Genomic DNA, 15964 nt, shown 5'->3' with positions numbered 1-15964 from the left:
TTTCTTGTTTAATATTACGTCATGTTGCCAAACTTATGACTGGTGCACACCGGATAATCTCTGAAGCCTTCAACATTCAGTTGAGTCGGTTTTTGTGGGCGAACTTTTCTTGCGATTTCACTCCTTGCGAAGGAAATATCATTCATATAGGATTGTTTACATCCTTGTTTTCCTTCTACCCATGCTCCCATCCCATGTTCACGTGTTTTTCTTCCGAAGTGGTAGAGCTATATATGCTGTTGAAACTTCGTGGTTAGGCATGGTGGTTGTCTGTTCTTACCTCACGTGCTGTTATTTGGCACCCTTTTAGCGAATCGTCCACAGTGGAGAGCTACACGTACTATTTAAGAGCTCTACAGACTGGACGACGATTAGGCGGTCGATCTCCGTGAGGTATTCCAGGCCCGCGGGGCAGCCCGGTATTGCCGGCATTTGAACTCTGGTTGCTTGCTGCGTGGCCACTCCGGCGGTAGGCGGCGCCACTATGGGCGTCCGTGTCTGCGATCGTCCACCTGCTGCTGGGTGTGCCGGCGCCGCTCCTGGCGTTGCTCGCCGTGTTGCCGGCCCTGGCGCCATCGTGCGCGTGACACCTCTCTCTTTTCAAGAGAGCCCGTGAGCGGGTGAGCCCTTCGGCAGCTCCTTTGCAGACTAGTCAGCCGCAGTCTACCTGCAGTGTGAAAGTGCGCCGCGAGGAGAAGACGTGGAGAAGCTCCATACCTACCCTAACCATCGGTCATTTACGTGGTCATGACAGCATGTATCACTGTGCGAGAAAGAGTGAATGAAGAGTTCTCACTTTATTGGAATACAATATCTTTATTTACCTTCGTAAGCAGGTTGGATGCACTGGCAAAAAGCCGGCGAGAAGGCGAGGCGTGGCCGACACACCCTACAGAGGCTTGGCAGTGCTGCACTAGAACATAGAAACGAAAACAGCGTGAAAGCACTTTAAGGCAAAAAAAAAACAGAACCTTGACAAAACAAACACAAGATAACAAAGTTCGCATTGTTTAACTATAGATACTTTGATTCAGATTCCTTGTTTAATAAATGCGGGAGGGTATTGCACAGCATTTCACAACCATTAATTCAACAGGCCTTAGGTACAGACGATTTGAAACTTGTTCGTGTTGAGTACTTAGGCTGTCTACGTTTAAATGCGGTTAGCTGCAACCTCAAACAATTATTTTTTCATAATACTTGCTTTATACTGTCAGAGGAGCAACGTTTCGTACAACTGGGGAAGGGGGTTATACGAAATGGCTTAAAGATCGGATCAAGGTGTTCTATCCGCGCAACCTTCACAATATAGCTGTTGTTGAAAGAGATGCAAGCGCTTCATAGTAGAAAAAATATGTGAAATGCAAAGCTGGTAAGGAATAATTACCAACAGCAGAAAACTGTGCATTATACAACATTAGGTTAAAGGGCCCCTCAATAGGTCATCCCGTTTGAGCCGACCAGCGCAGAGGATACATACGCGATAACGCTCGTGTCTGCAACGTATTACAGCGCTACGCGCCACAGAGAGATCTGAAATTTCAAAGCGAACGCAGTTTGTCCTTCACCTAGCGGACGCCGCACTCCACGCCGAAGAGTGACGTACACGTGCTAGTGCGCCCACATACATGGGTTTGTGCAGTGACGTCACTCGACGTGCTAGTGCGCCCACATACATGGGTTTGTGCAGTGACGTCACTCGTGGTCACACGTCACTTGGAGAACTATTCAAGGCAACATATGTTATTTCTGTAATATGATGCCAGAATACACAAATTGAAGCTTACAGAAATAATGAAAGATACAAACCGAATGTCTGCGTGTTTTGGCTTTACTTCGCACCGCAACAAGAGAGATGTACTTCCGTTACATAAAGCCACAAGGCTTTACCACCATTTCGTCGTGATTATTCCTTAATAATGGAATGTTTCAGTTCGGTTTTCCTGGTATCATTCGAATCACTTGGTGAGAAGAAGGCACTGGAAACAACCCGTTAGTCGAGGCATTTCGCATTGATGAGATCAACATTTGCATCAACCAGATACACAAAGTAATTATTGAAATCTTCTACCTACGCCTTTATCCACTCACATATTCATTGTCCACTGAAAGTTTAAGCACACTATTAGCAGTTGAAGCTGGAATTATAATTTGGTTTACTGTTTTGCTACACAAGATCGCTCCTCCCTAATAAATCATTATCGAACAGTTTTTCCGTATATCCTTATTTCGCCTGACCAAGAAACGACACAGTTTGGTTTCGGAATGTTTTAACTTGTGCAACGTCATCCGCTGCCCTGGTTTGGGTAAACGAGTTATAAAGGACTGTTGTCTTTTTCATCATTTTAAGGTATTCTGTGGTTATCCACGGTTTCTACCTGTGCGGGGCATTTTCAGCGTCACAAAAGGAAACCTTTCTTCCTGTTCTACCATTCAATTCCCTTGTAGTGCCGAATCCCACAACCGTCGCCGACATCATTAGTACTTATCAGCACCTCGATGAGCTTCATATAATCCGCTTACACCCTGATAGACCTGATTTCAGAGCGTACAACAATGACGAACTACATAGGCACTGACTACGGTGGTTGGGCAGGAGGGCTTTGGATACTCAGCATCCTCCCAAATTTCCGGCGGGCAGGGGGGGGGGGGGGGGGCACAGTCCTCGCCCCCGCGCATCTGCAGTGTCAATACTAGAGCTTTTTTCACCGACATCATTTGCTGTTTCTTTTGACTTGCCTCACATTTTTCACCTAAAATCTTATTGTGTCTCATAGCTTACTGCATAGCAGTACTTTTGAGCAGTATTTGCCGGAATTAGCACGTCTTTTCTGAATATCTGCCTTTACACTGCAGCTTTCTTCCGCGTGCAGCTGCACTCCTGTTTGCACGTGCTGCCTACGGCGCCTCCGCTTGGGAGCCACTGCGCCTGCGTTGCCTTGCTTCAGGGAGACAAAAAGAATCAACGTAGCTCTCGACTGCTGCCATTTTGTGCATCTACCTGCGGCTGCTGCTCACTTGTGATCCTTCGGGTATGGCCAATTCTTTAAACATGCCTTGAAATGCTGAACTGCCGAAAAAATTTGAGCAGCTTGAATCACTGTTGAATAATATACTTGATAACTTTGTTCAAAACCTTTCTTTTAAAATTGCAAAGCAGGTTGATGACCAGGGTCTTGGGAACCTTACGTCTCTGGGTGACAGTGTGCGTTACATGAGTGAACAATATGATAAAGTACGGATGACTGTCGCTGCATTGCTGAATTCAAACAAAGATGTGAGGGCCGAAAGTGAAGCGTTCCCCAAGAGGAATGAAGACATGCAGCAATAGAGCCGGCTGATTAACACTGAAATCAAAAGCATCACCTGTACACAGGGCGAGCACTGCACTGTCATCTTGAACACAATTGCTGAAGATATTGAATGCCCTTTTCATCGACAGACATCGACGCAGTTTGCCGTGGTGCCAACAAGACAGCAGAAAAGAGCATCATTGCTTGTTTTTGCTCGCGTGACACTAAAAATGAATTCCTTCAGAAAGCTCGTAGAGCTTGTTTGCGTACGTCTCAGGTAGGTCTGACTTGAAATAAGGACATAGCTGTTTACCTCAAATAACAACTGATCATTGACAAACGTCTACTTAGCAAAGCACTCGCCCTAAAGGAAATTAAATGCCCTTGCCTTTGGACCGAGAATTGCCATATCGAAGGGCGCAAGACTAATGGCGGCAAGGTATTCAGGATAAGTGCCGAGTCAGATCTGCGCATCTTTACCTGTATATCAATCTGAATGTTTGTAATTTTCCTAATCTCTTCTAGACAACACCCCTAGGTGGCATTGCTGTTCACGGCGGAAACAAAATTGTGGATCGTTGATTCAAACTGTTCATTACCACACATCAATGCGCGAAGTTTATAGAAACACCAAGATAGCATTACTCTCTTGATTGATTCACTTGGTCGTTCCTTTTCATTTTTGTGCATTTGAAACGCCTTGGCTCTTCTGATTGCAACGCAAATGGTTTGCGGTGGTTTCAATCCAGATATTGTCACGTAGTTCGGATCGGCATGGCGGTTCGACTATTTTCAGATCATCTAAAATCAAGTACGACTGTAGGTCTAAACGCATCGAAGTGTGAATCAGTGTGGACCAAACTAACCGGTCGCTTTCTAGTAATGGCAATGGTATAATCATTAGTTGCATTTATCGCTCCCCATCTTCATCTATTCCTCATTCTTTGCACAACCATTTCACAATTCTTCATAAAATTTTAGCTGAATATAAACATATTTTGATAGTTGGCGATATCAAAATTAATTCTATGGATACTAATAAAAGTTAAGTTATATCAAGTAGCGATTTGGGTTCCAGTCTTTAATTATTTCTACTCAATTTTCCGCTTTTGGAAATAATACTGTTCTTGATCACGCTATAAGCAATATCGCACTGCCTCAAAGTGCAGATGTCATTGACATGTCTATCACACATCACCTTTCCATTTTTATTACCTTAGCCATATAAAAGCCTCACTATGACACTAGGTATTTAGCTTGCAGCTTCCGCCGAGATAACTTTATTGATACAATACTGTTTCACTCTGCTCATCAATTAGTACTTTAGGGGATCCTGAAAAGGCTCTCGAAAAAGTCTGCTCATTCTTCTTGAAAGCTGTGTACGCTTGCACCATATACGTCACATGCAAAAAAAGTTTGAATTTCTACGTTATCCTTGGATTACAAAAGGTGTGTTATGTTAACCAGTATACGTGAAAAATATTATCTTTACAGGATGACTAATAAACAGGCGCTCAATGTAAGTCTAGCACATCAAACTAAAAAAGTACAGTACCATGTTGAACAACCTACGGAAAAATCACAAGGGCTTTAGTATGAGAGGATCCTGCATGGCTAATAATAATGCTGAGAACAAATGACAACTTTTAAATGACATTTGGATACACCCCAGGCTAGTAGAACCATGGATATAATAGCTTAATAATATGTAACTTGCACTGAATAGTCTTGTATAGCTTCCAGATTTAGTAATTACTTTCATGAAGTGTACAGTAATAGCTGGATAGCCTCTTTGTGTTCATGTAACCGTCGCAGTCAGACATTCTTTTTCCCGTTTCAGCCGATGAGGTCTGATCTGCTATATTTAATCTAAAGTGCACTTGCCAACGTCTATATAATGTCTCTGCCTATCACTCAAAGCGTGTTGCCCCTTCTACTGCGGAAACAATGAGCAGCATTATTCTAATATTTAAATGCGGTGCCTTTACTAGTTCGCTCAAGACCACAAAACTCCTGTTCTTGAACAAAGTGATAAATCTGTCATGTTTAATCATCGCATAATATCTATGTTGTCCTCCATTAGGAAACTTATCGAAAAGTTATTTCTGAAACATTAAACAGCTACCTAACAAAGTTTAATTTGTTAAAATGTTGGCACTTTGGTTCCCGTCCTGGCAGTTCGACCAGCTTAGGTTTTATTGAATGAACTGATTCCGTAAGGTGTTCTATTTATTACCAGCGATAAATTTGTTGGCTCAGTAGTTTTAGATTTACTAGAGCGTTTCACAACGCTAGTCATGCGTTTTTATTTACCAAATTAGAATCTTTAGATATAACAGGTCCAGCTTCAATTTTCTAAAAAATAATTTGCGTGACCGTGAGCAAATAGACTGATTAGGGCGCGCTTATTCCGAGTCGAAAGTTAGTAATCAAGACGTACGACAGGGCTCAATACCCCTTGTTTTACCCCCTCTTGTTTTGCATTTTTATTAACGACTTACCTGATATTCTCATTCTTTTTAATGCAATAAGATATGCTGATGATACCCCTATGTCCATGTCAGATAATTCAAACAATCTTACTCTATAAACTGAACATTGAACTAGCTAAAGTTGTAGAACGGTGTCAGTTAAATGCTTTGATTTTAAACACACTCAAAACTCAGTTCATGATATTTAAAACAAAGCTGAGGATGGTGCCGTGCATCCCCCTATATAGTAACTCTAGACAGAAACCTTATTCCTGAAGCGGACTTTGTGTCGTTCTTGGCATAATTAGATAGTAACTTCAAGTTTACTAATCACATTGCATTAGGTAAACAGATAAAGTGCTTTCGTCATAAGAGTTGTCAATAAATCAAGTGCAGTTTTTTAATAGACACATTATTATCTTTATACTATGCGTTCATTCATAGTCCTATCACCTATGATATTGCTTCCTAAGGAAACACATATAACTGCCACTTGTCGTCTATTCAACACAGACAGAACCAGGCGATTTGCCAAATCACCGACGGTTCCTTTTACTCAGTTGCTCTCCTGCTACTCCAGGCTCACTGTATACTACCGGTTCTCGCTTGTTTAAGTAACATTCAAGTATTTTCTTTTTTTCACAATACTTAAGAAACAGCTTCCTTACGAATTAGCTGACTGCAAGTTACTCACTAAAACCAACCACACTAGGTTGGCGCATAATTTCACCTTTTACTACCTAAATGCAACACCAACTATGGAAAAATGACATCCTCGTTCTCAGCATTAAAAATATTAAATGACCTACCACATTCACTTAAACTACTGCCACCTTTGAATGTACTCAAACATGAATTATCATGAAAAAATTGTTTTAATTTTGTAAATAGTTTCATACCCTATAACATGTTCTTGTGCATAATTATGCTTTTTGATATATGTACATTTTTGTTGTTTTCTCTTATCAATCTATTGTATTACACGCGTTCCTTTGTTTTCCTTGTGCATTTTTAATTTCGCTGCTTTAGCCCATGTTTTGTATACCTTTTCTATTTTCTTTTTTAGAGCCGGGACTCCCGTAGCACTCATTTATTTTGGGTCCATCGTCTGCGTAGCATTTGTTACTTACTCATTGTTATTTATAGGAGAGTGAAATGAAATTTAAACAGAAAGTGCACCAATTCTCGCGCAGACACCCATGACTTTTAATTCATACTTTCGCATGATTTCTGCATATTCTGACAATAGGAGCACAAGCGTATTAGAAGCAGCAGTGGCGGGTGCCTCACCCGTATTTGCTCACTTCAACACTGTTTATAATTACACTGTAAATACTGTGCACAAACACAATGTATTTAAATATATGAAGAAGACAAATTTCATGATATCTTTCAAAGAGAAGGAGGTAGCTATTAACAAATATTTATAAAGGCATAGAGAGTGAACGCCGAGGGAATGAATAAGTTGCTGTATTTTCACATCGCTTCCAATTGCTTTGCGTGATTTTTTACCCTGAAAAAAGACCTATAGACATCAGCGACCCCATCGTCAGTCTTATCAATGGCGTGTAAAATGCACGTGAATGATATCTCAGTATTGCTTTTCTTTCAAGTAAACAATGTTAACGACTCATGACAAAATTCATTTCAAATAATTTTTAACATTTATTAGGGATGGAACCATCGCCATTTGCATGCGGAGGTCACAAGTATATATCATCATCATCATCATCATCATCATCATCAGCCTAGTTACGCCCACTGCAGGGCAAAGGCCTCTCCCATACTTCAACTACCCCGGTCATGTACTAATTGTGGCCATGTTGTCCCTGCAAACGTCTTAATGTCATCTGCCCACCTAACTTTCTGCCGCCCCCTGCTACGCTTCACTTCCCTTGGAATCCAGTCCGTAGCTCTTAGTGACCATCGGTTATCTTCCCTCCTCATTACATGTCCGGCCCATGCCCATTTCTTTTTCTTGATTTCAACTAAGATGTCGTTTACCCGCGTTTGTTGCCTCACCCAATCTGCTCTTTTCTTATCCCTTAGCGTTACACCCATCATTCTTCTTTCCATAGCTCGTTGCGTCGTCCTCAATTTCAGCAGAACCCTTTTCGTAAGCCTCCAGGTTTCTGCCCCATATGTGAGTACTGGTAACACACAGCTGTTGTACACTTTCCTTTTGAGGGATAGTGGCAACCTGCTGTTCATGATTTGAGAATGCCTGCCAAACGCACCCCAACCCATTCTTATTCTTCTGGTTATTTCAGTCTCATAATCCGGATCCGTGGTCACTACCTGCCCTAAGTAGATGTATTCCCTTACCACTTCCAGTGTTTCGCTACCTATCGTAAACTGCTGTTCTCTTCCGAGACTGTTAAACAGTACTTTAGTTTTCTGCAGATTAATTTTCAGACCCACCCTTCTGCTTTGCCTCTCCAGGTCAGTGAGCATGCATTGCAATTGGTCTCCTGAGTTACTAAGCAAGGCAATATCATCAGCGAATCGCAAGTTGCTAAGGTATTCTCCATCAACTTTTATCCCCAATTCTTCCCACTCCAGGCCTCTGAATACCTCCTGTAAACATGCTGTGAATAGCATTGGAGATATCGTATCTCCCTGTCTGACGCCTTTCTTTATAGGGATTTTGTTGCTTTCTTTGTGGAGGACTACGGTGGCTGTGGAGCCGCTATAGATATCTTCCAGTATTTTTACATATGGCTCATCTACACCCTGATTCCGTAATGCCTCCATGACTGCTGAGGTTTCGACTGAATCAAACGCTTTCTCGTAATCAATGAAAGCTATATATAAGGGTTGGTTATATTCTGCACATTTCTCTATCACTTGATTGATAGTGTGAATATGGTCTATTGTTGAGTAGCCTTTACGGAATCCTGCCTGGTCCTTTGGTTGACGGAAGTCTAAGGTGTTCCTGATTCTATTTGCGATTACCTTAGTAAATACTTTGTAGGCAACGGACAGTAAGCTGATCGGTCTATAATTTTTCAAGTCTTTGGCGTCCCCTTTCTTATGGATTAGGATTATGTTAGCGTTCTTCCAAGATTCCGGTACGCTCGAGGTTATGAGGCATTGCGTATACAGGGTGGCCAGTTTCTCTAGAACAATCTGACCACCATCCTTCAACAAATCTGCTGTTACCTGATCCTCCCCAGCTGCCTTCCCCCTTTGCATAGCTCCTAAGGCTTTCTTTACTTCTTCTGGCGTTACCTGTGAGATTTCGAATTCCTCTAGGCTATTCTCTCTTCCACTATCGTCGTGGGTGCCACTGGTACTGTATAAATCTCTATAGAACTCCTCAGCCACTTGAACTATCTCATCCATATTAGTAACGATATTGCCGGCTTTGTCTCTTAACGCACACATCTGATTCTTGCCTATTCCTAGTTTCTTCTTCACTGTTTTTAGGCTTCCTCCGTTCCTGAGAGCCTGTTCAATTCTATCCATATTATAGTTCCTGATGTCCGCTGTCTTACGCTTGTTGATTAACTTAGAAAGTTCTCCCAGTTCTATTCTAGCTGTAGGATTAGAGGCTTTCATACATTGGCGTTTCTTGATCAGATCTTTCGTCTCCTGCGATAGCTTACTGGTTTCCTGTCTAACGGCGTTACCACCGACTTCTATTGCGCACTCCTTAATGATGCCCATGAGGTTGTCGTTCATTGCTTCAACACTAAGGTCCTCTTCCTGAGTTAAAGCCGAATACCTGTTCTGTAGTTTGATCCGGAATTCCTTTAGTTTCCCTCTTACCGCTAACTCATTGATTGGCTTCTTGTGTACCAGTTTCTTTCGTTCCCTCCTCAAGTCTAGGCTAATTCGAGTTCTTACCATCCTGTGGTCACTGCAGCGGACCTTGCCGAGCACGTCTACATCTTGAATGATGCCAGGGTTCCCGCAGAGTATGAAGTCGATTTCATTTCTAGTCTCCCCATTCGGGCTCCTCCACATCCACTTTCGGCTAACCCGCTTGCGGAAAAAGGTATTCATTATCCGCATATTATTCTGTTCTGCAAACTCTACTAATAATTCTCCTCTGCTATTCCTAGAGCCTATGCCATATTCCCCCACTGACTTGTCTCCAGCCTGCTTCTTGCCTACCCTGGCATTGAAGTCGCCCATCAGTATAGTGTATTTTGTTTTGACTTTACTCATCGCCGATTCTACGTCTTCATAAAAGCTTTCGACTTCCTGGTCATCATGACTAGATGTAGGAGCGTAGACCTGTACAACCTTCATTTTGTACCTCTTATTAAGTTTCACAACAAGACATGCCACCCTCTCGTTAATGCTATAGAATTCCTGTATGTTACCAGCTATTTCCTTATTAATCAGGAATCCGACTCCTAGTTCTCGTCTCTCCGCTAAGCCCCGGTAACACAGTACATGCCCGCTTTTTAGCACTGTATATGCTTCTTTTGTCCTCCTAACCTCACTGAGCCCTATTATATCCCATTTACTACCCTCTAATTCCTCCAATAACACTGCTAGACTCGCCTCACTAGATGGCGTTCTAACGTTAAACGTTGCTAGTTTCAGATTCCAATGGCGGCCTGTCCGGAGCCAGGTATTCTTAGCACCCTCTGCAGCGTCACAGATCTGACCGCCGCCGTGGTCAGTTGCTTCGCGGCTGCTGGGGACTGAGGGCCGGGGTTCGATTGTTGTATTCATATAGGAGGTTGTGGCCAAGTACTGCACCAGGGTGGCCAATCCTGCTCTGGTGAGAGAGTGTGTTACCGGTTCTGGTCACCGGGATCAGTCCGCACTCCAGGCCTGTTTGTGCAATTTTCTCAACACACGGTTTTTTTTTTTTTGTATTTTCCGGTGGAGAATAGCGCGGCACCGGGATTTGAATCACGGTCCTCTTGCACTGGAGACGGATACTCTACCGTCCCCGTAGGAGTTAAATTAAAATTTAATTTATGGGGTTGTACGTGACAAAACCACTTTCTGATTATGCACGCCGTAGTGGAGGACTCCGAAAATTTCGACCACCTGGGGTTCTTTAACGTGCACCTAATTATAAGTACACGGGTGTTTTCGCATTTCGCCCCCATCGAAATGCGGCCGCCGTGGTCGGGGTCCGATCCCGCGACCTCGTGCTCAGCAGTCTAACACCATAACCACTGAGCAACCACGGCGGGTCCCGCAGGAGTTGTACGCCTCATTTAACCTACAGTGGTGCCCTATTTGGTCAGTCAAGGTGGACCAATCTGAGCTCGGTTATACCGCATGGATGGCACTCGGCTACAGAACCTGGTATTTATGACCTGCACATGTGAGTGTGAGGCCATACATATTTGAAGATATATATCGTTCTTTTTTTTCTTTTTTTTTTAGGAGGGTTCCCGTACAGTGATAAAATAAAGGAAAAGGCATTAAAAGAAAGAAAAAAAAAAGAAATGGGGCGAAAAAAAAAAGGAACATAACAGGTGATTTGAACTCGTGACCCTTCGATGTTGCCCGGAAAGATAGCTCAGTCGGTTGGTTCGTCAGGCCCCAGGCTACTTTCAAGCGCCACAGCTCCTGCTCCGAGCCTCACACTTACGTGGAAAGAGACTCATGTTGTCCGCGATAGTCGGTTCCGAGTAGTTGGAAGGCATATTTTCTAGGAAAAATGGCCGCTCGAGGAGAAGAGCGAACTCGAGCGGCTTTAGAGGCTAGGAAAACTGCCTTAAAATATTTAGACTTGAGGGAAAGCTTCGTTAGCAAACGATAGCACGGCAATCAGCACTCGAATACGACGAGAGAAATTACTGAGACGTGGAAAATTCCGTTAAAAAAAAAAAAAAATCTGGTTTGCGAGACAATTGCTTGTATGTATTGAACCTCTTAAAAGATGAGGGGGCGGGGGGGGGAAATATGCGCTCACCGAGAGGGCATCGTCAGCACGAGACATCCACAAGGCACCTTACAGAGATGTGGAGAGCTTCGCGGCCGGAACGAAGCCTCCCTTCTCCGCCGACCAAGAGGGGTAAACGCGCTTTCCGATCGCTCAAGGTTGCGCGGACAAAGCATAACTCTAGCGTCTAGGAAAAGCTTAACCAGGTGCGATGGCGGCACGCATAGCGTGGGAAGCTAGCCGCCAGAATAACTATACCAAGGACTGCTGCTGATGAGGGTGAAATACCTTCGTGTAATTATAATAACCCTAATAGGACTACTTTCGAAAAAAAAGAAGGAAACGGCCCAGAGGGCTATACTACGAGAGCTATGACTGATAGTTTTCTATATATATATATATATATATATATATATATATATATATATATATATATATATATATTTATCTCATCTATGGGATCGCATGCGCGCGCTGTTGCTTTGTCTCTGCGTGTAGTATAGTTAAGAGAGCCAGTTTAAGGGCGGAGAAGAAGAAAGAAAAGAAAAGCAAAAACTGCAGCGCCGTGGTTTTAAAGCGCACCCGTGGTAGAGAAACGGAATGCGATATAAGCGTGCGTAGCCATGATACGCACACGACAAACTGCTTTAAAAATTTAGACTTGAGGGAAAGCTTCGGTAACAAACGATAGCACGGCAATCAGCACTCGAATATAATTATAACCCTAATACTAATTGTAAATATTCATCTCATCTATGGGATCTAATGCGCGCGCTGTTGCTTTGTTCTGTGTGTAGTAGTTAAGAGAGCCAGTTTAAGGGCGGAGAAGAAGGGAGGGAAGGAAAGTCTCTGAAGCAAAATTACAGCGCCGTGGTTTTAAAGCGCATCCCGTGGTAGAGAAACGGAAGGCGATATAAGCGTGCGTGGCCATGATACGCACACGACAAACTGCCTTAAAATATTTAGACTTGAGGGATAGCTTCGTTAGCAAACGATAGCACGGCAATCAGCACTCGAATATAATTATAACCCTAATAATAATTGTAAATATTCATCTCATCTATGGGATCTAATGCGCGCGCTGTTGCTTTGTCTCTGCGTGTAGTAGTTGAGAGAGCCAGTTTAAGGGCGGAGAAGTGGGAAGGAAAGGATAGTCTCTGAAGCAAACTTGCAGCGTCGTGGTTTTAAAGCGCAACCGTGGTAGAGAAACGGAAGGCGATATAAGCGTGCGTGGCCATGATACGCACACGACAAACTGCCTTAAAATATTTAGACTTGAGGGAAAGTTTCGTTAGCAAACGATAGCACGGCAATCAGCACTCGAATACGACGAGAGAAATTACTGAGACGTGGAAAATTCCCTTAAAAAACAAACAAAAAAAATCTGGTTTGCGAGACAATTGCTTGTATGTATTGAACCTCTTAAAAGATGAGGGGGGGGGGGGGGGGGAATATGCGCTCACCGAGAGGGCATCGTCAGCACGAGACATCCACAAGGCACCTTACAGAGATGTGGAGAGCTTCGCGGCCGGAACGAAGCCTCCCTTTTCCGCCGGCCAAGAGGGGGAAACGCGCTTTCCGATCGCTCAAGGTTGCGCGGACAAAGCATAACTCTAGCGTCTAGGAAAAGCTTAACCAGGTGCGATGGCGGCACGCATAGCGTGGGAAGCTAGCCGCCAGAATAACTATACCAAGGACTGCTGCTGATGAGGGTGAAATACCTTCGTGTAATTATAACCCTAATAGGACTACTTTCAAAAAAAAAGAAGGAAACGGCCCAGAGGGCTATACTACGAGAGCTATGACTGATAGTTTTCTATATATATATATATATATATATATATATATATTCATCTCTTCTATGGGATCTCATGCGCGCGCTGTTGCTTTGTTTCTGCGTGTAGTATAGTTAAGAGAGCCAGTTTAAGGGCGGAGAAGAAGAAAGAAAAGAAAAGCAAAAACTGCAGCGCCGTGGTTTTAAAGCGCACCCGTGGTAGAGAAACGGAATGCGATATAAGCGTGCGTAGTCATGATACGCACACGACAAACTGCCTTAAAATATTTAGACTTGATGGAAAGCTTGGGTAACAAACGATAGCACAGCAATCAGCACTCGAATATAATTATAACCCTAATACTAATTGTAAATATTCATCTCATCTATGGGATCTAATGCGCGCGCTGTTGCTTTGTTCTGTGTGTAGTAGTTAAGAGAGCCAGTTTAAGGGCGGAGAAGAATGGAGGGAAGGAAAGTCTCTGAAGCAAAATTACAGCGCCGTGGTTTTAAAGCGCATCCCGTGGTAGAGAAACGGAAGGCGATATAAGCGTGCGTGGCCATGATACGCACACGACAAACTGCCTTAAAATATTTAGACTTGAGGGAAAGCTTCGTTAGCAAACGATAGCACGGCAATCAGCACTCGAATATATTTATAACCCTAATAATAATTGTAAATATTCATCTCATCTATGGGATCTAATGCGCGCGCTGTTGCTTTGTCTCTGCGTGTAGTAGTTGAGAGAGCCAGTTTAAGCGCGGAGAAGTGGGAAGGAAAGGATAGTCTCTGAAGCAAACTTGCAGCGTCGTGGTTTTAAAGCGCAACCGTGGTAGAGAAACGGAAGGCGTTATAAGCGTGCGTGGCCATGATACGCACACGACAAACTGCCTTAAAATATTTAGACTTGAGGGAAAGTTTCGTTAGCAAACGATAGCACGGCAATCAGCACTCGAATACGACGAGAGAAATTACTGAGACGTGCTAAATTCCCTTAAAAAAAAAAATCTGGTTTGCGAGACAATTGCTTGTATGTATTGAACCTCTTAAAAGATGAGGGGGGGGGGGAATATGAGCTCACCGAGAGGGCATCGTCAGCACGAGACATCCACAAGGCACCTTGTCTCAATGAACAAACATTCACCTGGATTTAAAAAAAAAAGAGCAATGCGCTACTCGAAGAAAACCAAGCGCATATTTTTTCCAGTATAGTGGAGTTGCTGCCAGTATTGTTTCCTTACTGAGATTTCATTAAGTCATTGCAATTGATTACCTAACTCGAGACGTACTATCCTAATTATCATGTGTCAATAAGGCATTTGTAGGCACAGCCAAGGGGCATCTAAGTGTTGTATTTTCAGCGAAGTACAAATTTTTTACAACTGAAAAAAAAGACCTCCTAAATACGAAAAATACCACGTGACTGCACCCCCAACCGCATCCTAAAACAGCGCCCTTAAACATTTCCCTCTGAGTTAGCCAGGACGAAATAAAGAAAATAAAGAAAAACATCGGGATTGATCTAGTGCTTTGTCTGCCTCTCCCCGGCTAAAGTAACACATTGGGTTTGGTGTTAGTTGGAATGAAGCCATGATATCTGTTGTCTGAGCGTCGATAAAGTGCACAGATGTCTTTCTTGCCGCAAAACCTAATACCACAAAAGCGAACTGACAACCTCACTGCCAAATCACTAAAGGTGTGTTTTATTTCATCGCACTTGCTACGTCTTTCTCTAATGAGCAGAATGAGAACATGATCCTTGCCTTGGATACTGCAAATGCCAACAAGAGGAAGACCAAAAATATTTATGCGTCATGGAAGTATGATGGGAGACCAAACGCTTCAACTATCACCAGAAGTTATGAAAACCTAAGACAAACCGGCAACTTGAAGCAACAGTGGCGAATGACTCCATCTTTGAGTCCTAGCCTACGGCCGGATGTTCTACCATTCATGGCCTCAAACCATCATGCTAGCATGCTGGACATGGCCGTCCAGGTACCAATTAATAAGTTATCAGTCTAGAGGATCTTAAATGTTGGCCTTTCACCCGTACCAACATAACCAGAACTAATGCTTGAAAAATAGGGACCTGCACATTCGGCTAGTCTTCTCCAATGGGGTCCTCAGAAAAGCCAATACGACACCGGACTTTTTGCGCAACATCATGTGCACAGACAAAGCAAATTTTATCAGAAACGCCCAGATAACTTTGCGTAATGCACACTATTGAAGTGACTCCAATCAATATTAGGTAAAACACAACAAGCCCCAGTACCAGTGATCGTTCATTGTGTGGTGCGGAATTTGCGCCAGCGCTATAATCGGTCCCGTCTTCTTCGATCACACACTGACTGTACACCGTTACGTGGATGAAATCCTTGAAGACCGGATGATGAGTTGCACGGCGAAGTCTCGCTGTCCCGTCCTCCACTTCTGCGACATCAGAAAGATGGCTCACCCGCACACAGCAGCAGCAGAGCACAGAACTAGCTGGATGATACTTTTCACGCACAATAGATTGGAAGGCATGGGCCTGTACATTGGCCGCATGAGTCATCTCAC

General features: G+C 43.3%; 1 long non-coding RNA gene across 1 annotated transcript in view; it reads right to left on the bottom strand.

The window, feature by feature from the left end:
• LOC129383631 (uncharacterized) overlaps positions 1–15964 on the bottom strand; it is a 44520-nt gene that overhangs the window by 14737 nt on the left and 13819 nt on the right. Inside the window, exons 2-3 of the long non-coding RNA XR_011896217.1 lie at positions 825–913; positions 342–667 (exon numbers count right to left, since the gene is read on the bottom strand). This is a non-coding gene — a long non-coding RNA (uncharacterized lncRNA). The remainder of the gene's footprint in view (positions 1–341; positions 668–824; positions 914–15964) is intronic.

This window comes from Dermacentor andersoni, chromosome 8 (assembly GCF_023375885.2).
Source record: "Dermacentor andersoni chromosome 8, qqDerAnde1_hic_scaffold, whole genome shotgun sequence".
Taxonomy (NCBI): domain Eukaryota; kingdom Metazoa; phylum Arthropoda; class Arachnida; order Ixodida; family Ixodidae; genus Dermacentor; species Dermacentor andersoni.
Note: the sequence above shows the minus strand (reverse complement) of the source record. Positions and strands in the feature narration are given on the sequence as shown.